The sequence below is a fragment of the Podarcis filfolensis genome (genome assembly GCF_964270895.1).
Source record: "Podarcis filfolensis genome assembly, chromosome: 13".
NCBI classification, from domain to species: Eukaryota; Metazoa; Chordata; class Lepidosauria; order Squamata; family Lacertidae; genus Podarcis; species Podarcis filfolensis.
In genome coordinates, this window is record NC_139615.1 from 48,356,558 (window position 1) to 48,375,164 (window position 18,607).

Consider the following 18,607-nt stretch of genomic DNA (forward strand, 5'->3'; position numbering starts at 1 on the left):
AGGAAAGGTAGCTAGATTCTTCTGCTTATCTTTCTCCATGGGAGCCTTATGAATTCTCGGCTATCAGCTCTTAGCCCTGATGTAAAATACGTGTTGCACTGGAATCAATCCATGTGCTATCCAGTTTTCTCTTTTTTTCATTTTAAGAAGGAAGTCTTGCTTCATCTGAGAAAGATAGGAGGATTATAGTATGATGGGTGTAACTGTGCTGTCGGACTACCAATTCTCACACGGAATGCAGAGCTGCAAGCAAAATAGCCCTTTGCTAAACAACGGACTTCTGATTCACATTCAAACCATGATGTAGCAGCCACTGTATGCTGTTTGGACTGAAAGCGTTAACCGAAGGCAGGCAGGCAAACCAGCCTTCTTGACAAAGGGCGCAAAAGCCATTTTGGCGTCCCATACGGTCTACAATTATTTAAAGGAAATTACATATAATTAATTTGCTCCATCTATCCTATAATGCTAATTAAATGGCTCTGTCCTTGTTTTAATGCAATGCTTTTTTATGGGGAAAAGGCAATATCCATGTTTATCTTATGCAAATTTTCATAATTACACACTGAACTAGGTTCTTATTTATCACATTTCAGTCATTTTTAATAGTTGTGAGTGCCTTAATTAACTCACATGAGCAAGATATAGCTTGTTAATTGTCGTTTAAATACAGTTAAACAGACAATAGTTTGCAAGTGGTAGATTTGCTCTTAAATACAATTCAGTATTTGCTGCAAGGTCTAAATACATTTAACTCCATCTGCCTCAGACTGTTTGCCGACCCCACCCCCATTTCATGGTGTTGAAAAGAGATTCGATGAAAGAACAAGATGTCATCCATGTGGTTTTGTTTTTGTTTTTTAAATGATATTTATTCAAAATTTCATAAATACATAAACGTGAAAAAAGAGACAAGAAAAACAGAAAAATACAGCAAAAAATAAAACAAAAAGAAAAAACCAAAAGCAAGAAGAAAAATACAAATCTCAGATTACAACTTTTCATTTGCTTATTTCTTCAACCTCCTCACACCTCCCTTTTTGTATTCTGATTTAATTCATTATTCCAGCAAATTCTTCCCATATTTCTCAATTTTAATTTAAATAATTAATCTTCACAATCTATCTTATTTATTAATTCAACATATCCTTTCCATCTTTTAATATAATCTGTTATTCAATTTACCTTAATCTCTTTAACCTTATCTTATCTTAAAAATCTTAAGATTTCAAAATTTAAATCATATTCATACATATCTCCTTAAATCATTTCTGCTAAAGCCAATTTAGTTCCTTTCCAGCATATTCCCTGATATTTCATTAATGTTGCACTAATTCCAAAATTAACAAAAGAATTTCCCTTGATATCTCTAATTTTTATCCAACGTCCCTTCTTCCTGGTTTCGGGTCATGTCAGTCCTTTCTGTCCATTACATCCAGTCCATCAATCTGGTGTTCTTATGTCCAAGGCACTTAAGTCTCTTCTAGGCCCCTTCTGCAGATTTTCTTGTTCTTGTTTGTGCTTACGCACTTCTTTGTCTATTGTTGGTTTCTTGGGGAGTGGGTCTCCGGAGGGTTCCATCCGGTAATAATTTCCATTTTCCTTCGTCAGACTGGCCCCTTCCCCCCAGTCCCACTCCCCGTCGTCATCTTTGTAATCCAAAAAATATTTATCCAAAAGATAGTTGTTCACCTGTTTCATAGTCCCACTAGAGTTAAGAGCTTCCTTGACTTCAAACACTTCCAAGCATTCTCCAAGTTCAATCTTCCAACGCAGTGGCTTTTGTTCCTGCAGGACTTTGGATCTCTCCATTTGTGTTGTTTGAGGAGTAATCACTGCCTCTTCCTTCCTCATCTGCCCTTGGACTTGCCTTATCAAACCAGATTCCTGAATTGGTCGCTGTATAACTTCTTTATCCTTATTCCCTGTTAAATCATATTCACTGGCCACAGCACTCATCAAGTCCAACTTTTCATGCATCAAGTTCATTTTCTCATGCAGCTGCTCCAGCAAAGCATTTGTCATGCCAAGGGCAGACACCAAACCTTCCTTCCAACACATTTCTGTTCAAGGTCAAACGGCTGGTCCCACGATCCCAATCTCGCAGCTGTAGAGTCTCCAAGTAAGCTGCAACAACAAACTGACAGGCTCCCTCTAGGGGACACAACTTCTATTTGTATCCATTTTTAAAATGTATCCAACAAAGAAGATTACTTTCGATTTCAAATCCTTTCAATTTTCAGATACTTTGTTTCTTTAAAATGCAGAAATGCAGAAAGTAGCGTTGAAGTTAATTTGTTTCTCTTTTTTTTAACTATCTGTCAAAGTACTCCACTTTCAATTAATGGACGTCTCAAACAATTTCTGTCCCGACACCCCGTCCCCAGGTTTGGGACGATGGAAACTTAAATTCCTTTACTCTCCTCCTGCAGGATTAAACAGTCAAATCCCCCCCCTTTTTTCTCCTGCTTCCAAGGGGGTTTTATTGGTTGTGGATGCAGGAAATTTCCAACTTTAAAACAGTTTTCCAGGCTATTAGGTTGCAAGGTCTTTGCTTCAGTCTATATACAAAAAGCGGAAGGCGGACTTCCTGTTTAAACCTTCCCGCTTCGTGCCTAATTCATAAATTTTGCAGATTTCTTGATCCAATTCTCCGTTTTTACTCACGGGTACTTGATTTAGAGTCCAAATGTCATCAGGAAAAAGTCAGCGCTCTCTGGTGATGGCTGTGCGGCTTCCCTCCATGGAAATAGCGATCGGTTCGCAGCACCGCGCTGCTCACCCCACTCCACTCCAGAGCCCCGAAAAGGGGTTTCCTCGTGAGTAGGGGAGGTGCTCTTGGTGCTCTGCCGAACCCCACGTTCCCAGGCTTCTCTGCCTGGGATTTCTAGTGGGTCCCCGCCTTCGCCGCGGCGGGAAGACCCAATTTCCACAGAGCCCGTTCCTCCGGTCGGAGGAACTCCGCCATTTGTCATTGGCGCTAACCCGGAAGTCCCATCCATGTGGTTTTGTATGGCATAGCAGGTTTTGCAAGGACGCCCCTCCCCCTAAGAAAATCACTCTTGAATTTGGCAAAGCTTTTTGATGTGAACACTGGGAGATTTAAAGAAAAAGGGGTGTGAAATATACTCAGAGTCGCAAAGTGATTTCATGCTCTTTATTCAGCTCATAGTGGTGAGGAGGAATGAATGAATGTCCCCTCAAAGTATCTGCTTTATATACATTATTTACACAATGGGCTGCACATGATTGGCTAATTCCGGAATTCTACTGTAAGCCAATCAGGTTGTGGATTCACTTTTATCTGGAGCATGATTGGGTGGTTCCTGCCAACCAATCATACTGCTGCATTGTTCTAGGACCAATCAGACTGCTGCATTCTGAATCCTATTGTTCTAGGACCAATCAGACTGCTGCCTTTTGGATCCTATTGTTCTAGGACCAATCAGACTGCTGCAGTTTGGATCCTATTCAACTCAGTACATAACAGGGTGCTATATTACCGAGCTATATTAGAAGCAAAAAAACTTGTTTTGATGAATTGGAAGAGCCGCAAAGAGACTCCATTGAGCACATGGATTGATAATATGGACAGATTAGCTACATACGAACGAATTGCATGTCAACACAAATTAAGAATGGATAAATATAAAAAAATCTGGAATGAATATTTAAGCGATAAGGTGGATAGTGGTGGGAAGTAGGGGGAGGAGAGAGAGATGGGGAAATATTGTTTAAAAGGTGTAGTCATAGGTATCAGTGTATTCAAATCTGAATTGTCAAATTGTGTTATTAGTGTTATGGTTTTTGTTGTATGTGTCTTTTGTGGTTGCTGTTTGTATCGGAAAAATGATTAAATAAATTTAAAAAAGAAAAAAGAAAACGGGGTGCCCAGCTTCATTAGCTATGAAAACAAAGCAAGCCATTGGCCGTTTTGCTAAGATTGTGGTTGGCTTCTACAGAGTCATAATAGCAGGGAAACACTGCTTAGTCACAGAGGTGCACTGCAAGACAGATTTTGTCTCATCCAACGAGACGCTGTGAAAATACATTAAAAGAAAAAGTTACTGGACTTGAGCCTGCAGCGAGAGGGATGTCTGATGAAAATTCAGCATGGGTGTTGCCACTCCCCACCCCCAGTTCATGGTGAAAAAAGGACCCTGCAGGGAGACTTCTGCCACACCAACTAAGGAACTTTTAAAGCAGTTAGCTAACTCAAGTCAACGAATACTCCATGTGTTAAGTTGTGGGTGAACATATCAGACGACACAGCGATTCTTCAGACAGCTCTTGTTTATTCACAGGCCAGAACAGAACTGAACTGAAGGGTTTAGCCAACCTGCTTATATGGAGCTCAAGTACAAAGCAACAGTAACAACTTTCTGTAACTATCCAATCACTGAACGTCACTTTCAATTCCTTATTTGCATACGCGTACCTGAGTGAAAACTATCTACAGTATCCCCCTGCTGGCCCAGGGTGAGAACTTCAGTACATGACACCATAACTCCTCTAAAGGCTTCTGGGTTAGACTTGCAGATCCAGGTGTTCAAAAGACCTAGTTTTGCTGTTCGTAGACTTTTCCTTGCCTTATTCCACCCAGCGGCAGAGAAAGTCTATTGGGCACCTGGTGCAGTGCGCCCATGGATGGGGCAAACTGCCCATTGAGACGAGACGTGGCATGGCGTGGGGCCTCAGCCACTCTACAGCTGGGGAGAGGCAGCGGGTGGACGGCGCAGAGCCTGCGGCCACCAGAGACAAGTGGCTCGGGCACGCTGCAGGCCCCACGGTGAGTGCCACCCGCCATTTTGTCACCCCCCCCCTCAGGGTGACACCCAGGGCGGACTGCTCCCCCACACCCTCTTCCTACAGCCCGGGTTTCACCTCATGTGCATATGTATGTAAGGATTTTTATCCACCATGCTGCTAAGCAAGTAGCACTATGTTGTTTATAACATGTGAATGTCTGAGAGTGTGAAACAGGAAGTCTCAGTACAGTGGTACCTCAGGTTAAGTACTTAATTCGTTCCGGAGGTCCGTACATAACCTGAAACTGTTCTTAACCTGAAGCACCACTTTAGCTAATGGGGCCTTCTGCTGCCGCTGCGCCGCTGGAGCCCGATTTCTGTTCTCATCCTGAAGCAAAGTTCTTAACCTGAAGCACTATTTCTGGGTTAGCAGAGTCTGTAACCTGAAGCGTATGTAACCTGAGGTACCACTGTACTGTTGGAGTACTGCTGGAGAAGTTACTTTCACTTCTCTGTGTTATGCTGGTTCTGTACTGGTGCTCAGAGAGCACAGACATGCTGATGGATTCTTTGTATATAGACTGTAAATAAAGTAGTTTTAGAGCTACAGTGTGATGGCCTGGGAATCTGATTCAGAGGCTGAACCTGAGGAATCCCAGCCTGCACAGGAGTCCCCGCTTTTAGGGCCAGCTGAGCTGGGGCAGGGGCTTAAACCTGAAGGGCCCTCACCTGTACCGGATCCTCAGGAGCAGGCATCAGCTGAGTCTGCTCTGGCTCCTGAGGTGATGGAGGACCCATTGCCTGCAGGTGCTCCTCTCCCAGCCCTGTCAGGGGAAGGTGAGGTTGCCTCTGGGTACAGTAACCCTCCAGCCTCTCTGGAGCTGTAGAGGCTCAGGGCAGAGAGGCGGAGAGAACTAAGTTCTCACAGGAGGAGTGCTCACCTTAAGGCCAGGAGAGGCGGGTCACCTGGGGACCGCCCTAGGCCTCAGAGGAGATAAAGGCCAGTCAGCCCAATCCCAGGTTGCGGGAGCAACATCGCTGGTAACCTGTTCCTGCCAGCACCCTGTCCTGCTCTTCCAGAGTTCCTGACCACGCCTGGCTCCTTGCCTTGGACCCTGCTTCGCCCTTGACGGACAGCCTCCATACCCTCGACCTAGGACCGGACTCAGACCATGCCGCACGGTAACCCCTCCCCCCCGGGACCAGCACATACTGATTGACTTTTTCTTCTGCAATGAGATGCCAGAAGACAAGTGTGCTCCTCTCAGGAGGGAGGGGTCACTTATCACCGGTCTCTCTGGACTGAGGAAGATTTACAGCCAGAGCATGACCACCAGAGAGACGCCCTGGTGTCTTGGGAAGGTGGTGGCCTTCCCGGGCGTTTTTCCAACAATGTACATTTCTGCATTGTTCATGCACTGGAAGAAAATACCACATGCTCTCAGTAGCAGAAAGAGGGCTTATCCACATGTACCTTTCCTCCAGTTTTTCCAGACATGGTCCACGATTAAAAGCTCCATGTCCAAGAGCCTTTTTTTCTTCTTTTTTCTCCAGAGCTTCTCCCATGGAAACCTGCTCTTTATAGCTCAGTCAGAGCTCTTTGCATACCTATTTTCCAGGGACAGTCCTGGAATTACAGAAGCCATCCCAGTTTCTGAGTTGATCCCGGAATGTCTCGCTTTTCCTTACCACCACATCTGAGAGAACAATGAAAAATGGTGTGTGTAGGTGCAAAAATTGAATCCTGTTTATGCTGTAAATCAAATTCCTGCGCCAAATGAAGGAAATGGTGAAGCCCTTCCTATAATTTTGAAGGGAAATGTCACCAATCCACTTTAAATTATTTAACTGCAATGCTTCAGCACCAGCAATTTTTTAGGAAACACATTGAATGTTCATTCCTTTATTGTAAATGGAGCCTTACAGTCTCTACTGAGAAGTAAGTCCCACTGTATTCAATGGAGTTTACTCCCAGGTAACTGGGTAAAGATTGTGCCTTGCACTGCAGTCTTAAGCATGTTGCTCAGAAGTAAGTCCCACTGAGTTCAATGAGATTTACTCTCTGGTATGTTCCTGATCATTCTTACAGTTTCCATCATCACCATTCTTGTATCCCACCTTTCTCCCCGAGAGGAACTCAAGGCAGCTTACAGCTAAAATTTTATTTCGTTCTATTTATTTGTTGAAGGTGTCGGACACAATCTCTTCCCGCACACATTTTTAATTTACAACAATCCTGTGAGGTAGGTTAGGCTGAGAGGTTGTTATTAGCTCAAGGCAACTGATGTAGATGTGTCTATGAATTCTATGTGTATGGCGAGATCCAACATGGGAGAAACTTCCTGGTGGAGAATAGTATGTCCCAGTTTTCATCGGGTAAATGTCGGAGGGTATGCAAATATCAATCCATGGGAAACTCGAATTGTTCTTTGCTCCGATTCAGCTTTAAAGAGCAGGTTTTCTCAGAGAAAGCTCAAGGTAAAAAGAAAAGAAAACAAAAAACAACACTTGGACATGGAGTGTTAAATCACAGACCTTTGTCTAGAAAGAGTGAGGCAAAGGGTAAGCCCAGAATGCTTTTTTCTCTACCCTGGAGCTAAATTATCGTTAAGAACCATTACAGATAATGTCCTGAGAGTATTATGAAAATAAACAGCACAGGAGATATTTTTTTCTCTTTACATAAGCAATGTCTATAACATCTGTTGTGTTTGCATTAGTCTTATCAAGAGGGTGAACTGATTAATTTGACCAGTTAACAGTAATATCGCAGAGAGTGATATCATTTCTCTAATGCACTGTGAAAACACATCAGGATAAAAGAAGCTGGCAACTTCTAGTAATTCCTTGTAAAATGAAGCAATATTGAATGTGCCTGGAGTGTATTGATAAACTGTTCCAAACAAATGATTCCTGTGGTGTTGATCTTTAGGGACTAATTTTCATCAGAGCACATTAGCAAATCACAATCACAAGCAGGAATGAGGAGGTAGCACAGCAAAAAGACTAAGAAATAGAGCTGTATGGCTCTAGGTTTGTTGGGGTCTTGGTACTTTGGTTAAAAGAAAAAAGAAGAATTTCCTGGATGCCTAGAGCAAGGTTTGGGGCAAATACTGTGGGGTGAGAGAGCCCAGCAAAGATCTAAAATCACTAAACATTCAGCAAAGTGTGGAAATATAGACTGCTAGACTTAAAATAGGGACGCGGGTGGTGCTGTGGGTTAAACCACAGAGCCTAGGACTTGCCGATCGGAAGGTTGGCTGTTCGAATCCCCGCAACGGGGTGAGCTCCCATTGTCTGGTCCCTGCTCCTGCCAACCTAGCAGTTCGAAAGCATGTCAAAGTGCAAGTAGATACATAGGTACCGCTCAGGCGGGAAGGTAAACAGCGTTTCCGTGTGCTGCTCTGGTTCGCCAGAAGCAGCTTAGTCATGCTGGCCACATGACCCGGAAGCTGTATGTCGGCTCCCTCGAGATGAGCGTCGCAATCCCAGAGTCGTCCGCGACTGGACCTAATGGTCAGGGGTCCCTTTACCCTTTACCTTTTAGACTTTTAAAATATCTCCTTCTAAGTCATTTCCAAAATTTCCCACTTTCCTTAGCATAGAAAGATAGCACACTTTTGGTAAGTTAAAAATTGTTTACTCACTAACTCTTCAAAGGTCAGATTCATGTGCTTTTCTATACAGCAGCAAGAAAAGATAGGCAGTACAACTTAGTTTCAAAAATGGTCTGCCTAAGATCACATTTCCATTTCTGAGACCCTGCTTCTAAGGTACATGTCAGTTGGATACAGATGCAGGAGCTGTTTGGTTATCAAAATCTGAAAGAGCATCAGAAGAGTGGTTTGACTGGCCTAAGTGCCTATGGTGCATCCTGTTATCTCCCATATCAAAGACCACAAAGCGTCGCGTTTCCATTGAGAATTGAGACACGGCAGAGGCTGTAGTGTCTTTTGAGAAATATGGTTTAATTACACATATTTACACCTAAGTGTAGATGAAGGGGCTGCAGATCTTACAGCATTGTCACTCTAGGGTTGCCATATTTTGAAGAGCGAAAAAGAGAACACATTTGACAACTTCTACTTTTAACTATGGATTGCTCTGCCTATGGAAAAGAGTTCATGTCCTGGAAAAAGAGGGCATATTCTTCATAGCAACCCAGCATTGCAGACAGAGCTATCCTAAACACCATCCCTTCATTGCTCCTTCCCAGTCAGCAATACAGTGGTACCTCAGGTTAAGAACTTAATTCGTTCTGGAGTTCTGTTCTTAACCTGAAACTGTTCTTAACCTGAAGCACCACTTTAGCTAATGGGGCCTCCCACTGACGACGACGCTGCGTGATTTCTGTTCTCATCCTGAAGCAAAGTTCTTAACCCGAGGTACTATTTATGGGTTAGCGGAGTCTGTAACCTGAAGTGTATGTAACCCGAGGTACCACTGTACTGGCTGCAGCCCTGCAGCCCCCACAAGATGGCCTCCATTTTTTTCTCTTCCTTCCCAGAACACGTAGTCAAATGCAACACCTCCCCTTTCGTGTCATTGCCCCCTTCTTCTTCCATTTTCCTGTATGGCATCAGGGCCCTCCCTGTCACCTTGACACCCCCTGTTTGCAGAAACCGAAACACCTTATTTGATATGTAGATGCCTGACCATGGTTTCATCATGGCTTCTATTCAACCAGCCCAACCAGGCTAGTTTGCATAGGCCAAACCCAGGAATTTCCATGTTTGGCACAGTTCAGGGGAACTGCTGCGGTCCTATATCTTCCCTTCAGTATCCCAATATAATCTAAATCCTGAGGGGCAGATGGGGCTCATCAACCATGGAAGGTAGCCCATCTAGGTGAAAGGAAACCCTGATCCTAAATCTCTGCTGCCTTGCAGGATATCTTCAATAGAAGAAAAGACTAAGGAGTAAAGTCTACACCAGGGGTCAGCAACCTTTTCCAGCTGTGGGCCGGTCCACCGTCCCTCAGACTTTGTGGGGGGCTGGACTATGTTTTGGAAAAAAAATATGAATGAATTCCTATGCCCCACAAATAACCCAGAGATGCATTTTAAATAGAAGCAGACATTCTACTCATGTAAAAACACCAGGCAGGCCCCACAAATAACCCAGAAATGCATTTTAAATAAAAGGACACATTCTACTCATGTAAAAACATACTGATTCCCGGCCTACCCCTGGTCTACACAAATCCAGAGTGGAGTCCTTAAGACGGTTGGATGGCACCTTGTACACCTCCTTCGAGCAATTCCTGCAGTCAAGCTTGTGCCAGACATATTGCTCTGCTTTCCTTTGGACACCATTAGCAAGGCTGAGAGGGGGGTGTCTTCTTGTCTGATCAGCCCAGGACCTCCATGCACACTGCCCAGGCTTGCACCCCAGAAATATCATTCAGTTCTGCTAATGTAGCGGTTGACGTCACCCCCCAGAGGTGCACCCCAATGTCTCTTGAGACAGACGGATGCCAACAAATCTAAATTGTACCATTTATTAATTCCTAACATTCCCATACCAACTCTGGTTCCCTGGCTATTGCACACTGAATGTCTGCTCCGAAGTAAGTCCCTTTGAGTTCAACGGGCCTTCACAGCCTTTAGCCTGTTTGAGTTTGGTAATCTGCATAGTAATTGCTATTCTTTATTCATCATGGTGTAAAGGCCACCTTGACTGTCCCATAGAAAGGGAGGGGAGAAATTTTGGAAATAATTAAATAAGAAAAAAGGGGAAAGCACATGAAGGGCACTTCTGTAGATGTTTCTCCTATATCGGAACCTGCTTATCTCCATCCAGTGCATAAGATTTACTTTACTGCTGGTCTCCATGGATACTACAAAGGACAGAGGTCATAGCTTTGCAAAGCATTTCCTGAGGTAATTGCTCAATTTTCATAGCTCACTAGAAACCCTTGGTGAGCAGGGAGGTTACGTCCCCTTGGGCTATTCATCATGGATATTTTCCAACTCATTCATTTTAAAATGACCTGAGCAAGGACTTTGTAAATGAGAATCTATCACATCTTCTAAAGCATTGATAAGGGGGAAAGAGACGAAAAAAGTATGAGAACCTGGGGGTGGGTGAGTGAGGCTGTTTGTGAACAGAGCCTGACCACACATTCCACCCGTCACCCCAAAAATAGCCACGGTGTAATCCACACCATACATGTATGGCTTCCCCAAAGGATCTTGGGACCTGGACACCCCTCACAGAATGACAGTTCCCAGCATCCATAGCAAACTACAGTTTCCAGGAGTCTTTGGAGGACACTGTGTCTGTTGAAGGGGTATAAGAGTACTTTCAATCTACAGGGCAGATTTGTCCCATTGTGTAAACCAGGCTCAGACTTTAGTCAATTCTGAAGTGGTCCTCAAAGGCAGATAGAAAAGGGATTGTAGCAGTTCTGGGCATGTTTCTCCATCGGTTGTCTATATTTGCTTGTTTTTATTTTCATGTGTTCCATTACTTGTGTTTTATGGCCTTTAAAAAGCTGTAAGTCGCTTGGAGCCCTTTTCTGTGCAGCAAGCAACTAATAAGTTATTGTTGTCGCCATTTTTTCCTTCACCAGCTAATTATATTTCTCTTTTACCAGCTCGTTTCCTCTGCTGCACCCTTCTCAAAAGGAAAATAATCCACTAAAGGAATGATAAGGAAAGCATGGCAGAAGCAATGGATGGTGAAAGGCTGCTTTTCATGCTATGACCATAATGTGTACAGTCAAACCTTGGTTCTTGAACGCCTCCTTTACCATACGTTTTGGCTCCCAAATGCCGAAAACGCAGAACTAAGTGTTCCAGTTTTTGAACATTTTTCGGAAGCCGAATGTCCAACACAGCTTCCAGTTGAGTGCAGGAAGCTCCTGCAGCCAATTGGAAACTGCGCCTCGGTTGTCGAACATTTCAGAAACTGAATGGGCTTCCAGAACGAATTACGTTCGACAACCGAGGTTTGACTGTACACTATTATTATTATTATTATTATTATTATTATTATTATTAATTGAATTTATATACTGTCCTATACCCAGAGGTCTCAGCCCTTGGCAAGCAAATAAAAAGCCAAAAGAGATACCTTCATGAATTTCTTTAGTTAAATTTAAGGCAGACGTGCCGGGTGAATATGTCAAATGTACAAAGAAGGAAAAATTCTCTAGCCTGACGCTTTTTCTCTCAGCCAACACAACTCCTAACTGTCAAAAGCTGAGGGCTTTTTCTAAGTTTCTTAAGCTTTCTGACTGCATTAGGACATTCAGAGTTTGGTTGATGTATCCATTGCCGATGGGAACGCCTTTATTCCACTCGGTTAAGGAGCTCTGGGTGAGGGCTGGCAGGGACAGAGAGAAACCCTCTTGGTCTGGGTTTTTCCAAGTTTTGTGCTGTGTACACATTTCCATTTACTCTGGCTCTTGGGGCCAGCCCACCCATGAGGCAAGGTGAGGCGACTGCCTCAAGCGGCAGGATCCACAGGGGCAACAGATCTCAATGTTAATATTTCCCCCATCAAAACGGCCTCCATCTGATTTAGAAAGGTAAGCCACATCCACCTAACATTTACCGGTAAGCTGAGATGTGGACATTCGAGACAGTTGTTGCACATGCGCAGATGACAGATTCATGAACAGGAGCCTGGGAGATTGCGGGGGCAGGCAAGTGAAATGGATAATGTGCATCTGGTGAATATATTCCCACCCCACCTCTCTGATGTGTACATCAATGTGCAAGTGCACATTGCGGCAGGAATGACCTCGTTGTGTTGTAAACCGTGAATGCATCTGCAGACTGTTTCTGAGCCTTTCTTTGGGAGTTCTCCAAGCACGCTAGAAAAGGCTCGGCCCCTTTCTGAAGTGTGACTGGCAGCTTTTGCCCATCGTTAGTGTTAAATATCTCAAAATTAACAAATGCAACTGCTATGTCTACCGTGGCTGCAGATCTAGTTCAAAAGGGAAGCGCCGGATGAGGAGTGCATCGCATTTCCCTGTGGTCCATGTGGAGTCAGCCCTATGGGGTCCTGTCTCTGAGTAGCTCCCCCAGCACTTTGATGTCCAGAGGCGGCACAGGTGCCTTTGATGTCTGTTGCAGATGCAGGTTTGAAAGCCCTGCTGGGGAGGAGGAAAGAATCTATTTGAACTTATTCTGTTAAAACAAATTACATAATTACTCTGAAATGGTGTGAGGTCTTTTCAATTTCCACTTTGATCTTTGAGTTCCACCCACCCCTACCCCCAATTCCATCTCACACAGTTTTACCATCATCTTCATAAACCTTAGAAAGGACACTTATTGCTACTCCTTACACAGGTATCTGTCTGAACATCTCTCTATCTATTCCTCTCTTTTTTTTCTATTGCTGAACAGAGACATTCACAAACAGGAGTGAAAGACTGAGATTTGTTCATAGGCAAGGAATTAAACGATCCCTCTCAAACGCTCTCAATTTCAAACACATGCATTCACTCCTGGAATTGCTCCTTTAGAAATGTTTTTTTTTAGAAATGTTTTTTGAGGAAAATATGTTCAATCAAAGGTGTGATTACACACACACACACATACATATATATATATATAGAGAGAGAGAGAGAGAGAGAGAACCTTGACAGTTTGCTTATCATTTTGGGGGGGTGGGGGTGAGTTCTGAAGCTCTCAGTCATAGTCAGGCAGATTGAATTTTAACAACATGACAAACATATCCATTTGTTGATTTCAACTTGGGTGCTATCCATCGTCAATTAGCGTGCTATAAATGTGGCAAGGCTCCAGAGTTATGATACATCATAGCAGTTGGATAAAATGTTTGTCACTGATGAATTGGGGGAAATAGTGTCTGCTGCAGATCATTGTGGGGGGTGGGGACTTAGCCAACTAGATGAGGGAAACATATGTAAAGAAACAAAGACTACTGAGAGAGCCATTGTGGGGGGCGTGTGTGAGTGGGGCAATACGTAACCGTGAAACAGAACTGGTACAATGAATCACTGTGTACTTGGAATAGGTATTTAGAGGTCTTTAAACCCAGTAACTGGGACGTGGGTGATGCTGTGGGTTAAACCACAGAGCCTAGGACTTGCTGATCAGAAGGTGGGCAGTTTGAATCCCCGCGACAGGGTGTGCTCCTGTTGCTCGGTCCCTGCTCCTGCCAACCTAGCAGTTCGAAAGCGCGTCAAAGTGCAAGTAGATAAATAGGTACTGCTGCGGCGGGAAGGTAAACGGCATTTCCGTGCGCTGCTCTGGTTCACCAGAAGCGGCTTAGTCATGCTGGCCACATGACTCGGAAGCTGTATACTGGCTCCCCAGCCAATATAGCGAGATGAGCGCCGCAACCCCAGAGTTGGTCACGACTGGACCTAATGGTCAGGGGTCTCTTTACCTTTATACCCAGCAAACATGCTGTGTTTTCTCATGTACTGTATATGTTTTCAGGCTCCCCTACTTCTCTGAGGAGTACAAAAGAAGGGGACTGCTGGATCACACAAGAGGTCCATCTACTCCAGCATCTTTGATTGTCACAACCACCAACCAACAGGACGCCTGACAAGCAGAGAATGGAGGTGATGGTCTTCTCTTGCTGCTTTGGCACCAGCATCTCTTGTTGAGGAGCTTCTATGTGGTCTTCCCTTGCAACCTAGTTGTGCTAGAGCTGTGGATTTGCTCAGTAGCTTTTCAGGATCCAGGGCAGCAGCAGGGCCGACTTATGTTGGTGTGGCATGGAGCTCCACTTGCTATATTGGAGACACAGGAACAAGGTCTAGCGGGAAACTGTTTTATAGAACATTTTGGCCTAATGCAAACTTCCCGTTGCTTTTTGTCCAAGAAGCAGGCAGCCTTGAAAGACAGAAGCAACACCTGCAGCAAGTCATGCAAGGGCTATCTGTCACCATCATCAGAAATGCAAGCCTTGGACACGTCCCTGGAAGTTCAGCAGTAACAACAAAAACTCAAGTTGAAAACTGATTTTTGAAGAGTCAGAGTGTTATATGGTATTGGACGAGTAGTCCAGTCGGTTGCTGCCTCCTGCAACCTAAACTGTCAAGCAGAATTTTGCCTCATCGCCTAAGAAAGCTAATGAGAATTGCAGTCCAGCAACATTCAGTTTAAGGCTGTGGTGTAGAGTTTGGGGCAGCTAGCATACATTGTGTGGCGAGTTTCCGCCCCCTCCCCCAGTGGAAATAAAGACACATGACACAATTATTAAGGTTAATGGGCTAAATAAGGCCACACCCTTCCCTGGGTGTTCATCAGTATGCGGATGATACCCAGCTCTACCTCTCTTTTAAATCAGAACCAGTGAAGGCAGTGAAGGTCCTGTGTGAGTGTCTGGAAGTGGTTGGAGGATGGATGGCGGCTAACAGATTGAGGTTGAATCCTGACAAGACAGAAGTACTGTTTTTGGGGGACAGGAGGCGGGCAGGTGTGGAGGATTCCCTGGTCCTGAATGGGGTAACTGTGCCCCTGAAGGACCAGATGCGCAGCCTGGGAGTCATTTTGGACTCACAGCTGTCCATGGAGGCACAGGTCAAATCTGTATCCAGGGCAGCTGTTTACCAGCTCCATCTGGTATGTAGGCTGAGACCCTATGCCTGCAGACTGTCTCGCCAGAGTGGTACATGCCCTGGTTATCTCCCGCTTGGACTACTGCAATGCGCTCTACATGGGGCTACCTTTGAAGGTGACCCGGAAACTACAACTAATCCAGAATGCGGCAGCTAGACTGGTGACTGGGAGCGGCCGCCGAGACCATATAACACCGGTCTTGAAAGACCTACATTGGCTCCCAGTACGTTTCCGAGCACAATTCAAAGTGTTGGTGTTGACCTTTAAAGCCCTAAACGGCCTCTGTCCAGTATATCTGAAGGAGCGTCTCCTCCCCCATCATTCTGCCCGGACGCTGAGGTCCAGCACCGAGGGCCTTCTGGCGGTTCCCTCATTGCGAGAAGCAAAGCTACAGGGAACCAGGCAGAGGGCCTTCTTGGTAGTGGCGCCCGCCCTGTGGAACGCCCTCCCATCAGATGTCAAAGCGATAAACAACTACCTGACATTCAGAAGACATCTGAAGGCAGCCCTGTTCAGGGAAGTTTTTAATATGTGACATTTTTGTGTATCTTTCATCTTTGTTGGAAGCCGCCCAGAGTGGCTGGGGAAACCCAGCCAGATGGGCAGGGTACAAACAATAAATTATTATTATTATTATTACAACTTTATTGGTTACAGGTGATGAGTGGTATTGGCTTAGGCATTGGTCCTAACCGACTATATCCGACTTCAGCCCATCCACTGAAGTCCAGGAAGGGTTAACCACCAGGAGGGGGAGTCCTGCTGATGCACATCAACTAGGAACTCCCCCGGGGTCACCGATAGGGGGCGTGCCTTAGGCCCTCACCTCCATAGGCTTCGGACAGGGCCAACCCCCCCCCCCCCGGTATCCTTTATCGGACTACCCTTCTATATGTGGGGCAGGTGATGGCACTACCTCCCCTCTTCCATCTACATAACAATACCAATGCCTAACCGCCAATACCAAGAAAGTTGTGGCAATTTGCTACGAGGTAGGAGAAAACCAAGTGGCTGGTGCCAATTTGCCAAGTGGAAAAATTCCTATCAGGCCCGTCAACGGCGACCAACCAAGGTCCATAGCAAGGTCAAGGAACAAAAACCTTAAAGTGCAGGAGGGTGGGAAACAGGATCACCTGGTTGGCAGGGCTGAGCTGCAGCTGCCGCGCGCATGGTGGGGCCGTGACGCCCGCAATCCCACCTCCTCTGCAGGGCGGAAGTGGCTTAACTCCAATCTCTGAGCAGTGTGAGATTCCAGGGGTTCACAGCATTAACCCCCCCAAGAAGGTCTTGCTTCTCCCATAGCCACAGCCTTTGATTCCGGCAGAAATCAAGCATGTCTCTCAGTGCTTGCTGACAGCCTGCATTTTGTCCTTCTGACTGCCAGTCAGTTGCCCTCTGGTCATTTACCAAGAAGCTAGCCTGGCTGTTCCAACAATTGAATCTGTGCTGGATCCAGGAATCAGAAGGAACCGAGACGTAAATCCTGCTCCTACCCACCTCAAACCCACCACAATTCCATGGCCTTGAAATTCTAGAATTCTTGACTGGTGGACAAACAACAGAAATAGAAGAAAATGCTAAAATTTAAAGGCTGAAATAGTAGCCAATTCGTGCTGAGCCCAGGCGGCACCTGTGGCCTGGTGTGCAAATGTTTCTCCTTCAGGGTGTGTGGAGCAGCTCTTCCATTGGCATGAATGGGGAGCTGACCGAGTCAAATGTCTTGATGCTATTTAGGCATTTGTTTTAGTTATCTATATGCAAACATGTGGGGTGAGGAGCAGGAGAGCATTGCTCCCCACATGATTTAGAACTGTAATCCAGTATTTGTTGAGGGATGATACCCCTGAAACTACCAAGATTGTCACAGCATACTTAGCCGAGATCTTTAAAGCTAAATCTAAAGTTGCCTGATTTATTCAGTGGCAGCTATCTAGTCTTTTATATATTATGCATTTGGATGACTTTGACTGATTTTATTATTTTACTGTTTTAACTTATGCCAATGAAGGCTAGTAGAAGTAGAAGTGATTTAGAACTATACATAGAGTTCTAAAGCACATTATTATTATTATTATTATTATTATTATTATTATTATTATTAAATTTAGTCACAAAAGTGACTAGCCTCCATTAGCACAGGAAACAACCACTTTCTGTTTGTTTTTGACCACTTTACATTTGGTTTCTAAAGCCGAACGATGCAGTTATATCTGTGTTTGAATCGGCTGATATTCAACATTAGTCATAGAGTAGACCCACTTCCAAGGGGCTACTACAAGTACAGTCAAACCTCGGGTTATGTTACCCTCGGGTAATGTAAACTTCGGGTTGCGAAAGCAGTAAACCTGGAAGTGTTTTGCTGCTCTCAGATGCGCAGAAGCGGTTTCTCCAGTTGCAAAAACTTCAGGATAAGGCCGGACCTCCGGAACGGATCCCGTTCGCAACCAGAGGTACCACTGTATGACTAACGTTGGCTATTGCCCATTGGTTTTCCTTTATGCAGTGTTTAGACATAAAAAGATAGTATCTTCAGTTGCTCACTTGTTAGACGAGCGTTTTCTTACAGTGGGACCTGCAGAAGCGAAGGCATGCACTTCAGACTTCTTAGTTGTTGCTGCTCTTTCCAAACACCCCTTCCCCTTTCTGCTTCCTAGCCCTGCCTTGTAATTCAGCTTAACGCTTGCCAATCAGTCACAGTCCTTTGCCCTGTGCCACTTTCATGCCATTGGACGGCTGTTGTGGGAGCTGCCCAATGGAGTGCCACTAATGAGACAGCTGAAAAGAGCAGCCAGGGATTTGCAGTCCCTGGATTAGAGTCAAGGCCAGTGGAAGAAATGGAGAAGCTGCGATGGCTGAACAACTGCCAGCAAACACGAATCCTATTATCCCACTGAAAGAGGACATTCATTACCATCTATTGTAACATAATTTGGGTTCCATCAAGCTGTCTCTCCCTCTCCTTAGATTTATAATTCATAATCTAAGAACAGGCCAATGAACACACACACAAACACACACACACAAATACTGTGAGGCCATTTTGCCCCGGGTGAGAAAGAGCCATGTTAGAAATGAAAGAGGAAAGGAAGTCCAGGAGACAAGGCTAATACCTTGCCACTTAGTGTTTGGACACATTTTGTGTGTGCACAATATCTTGGTATCTCTCTGTTGCATGCCCATTAAGAGAATATAAAACAAAAGTTGTTATTTGTTCTTTCAAAAAAAAAGAAAACCCCAATTATTTCATGTCTGGAAGAATATCTGACATGGTTCACCACCGGCTAAATTCACCCAAGAGCAGTTGTT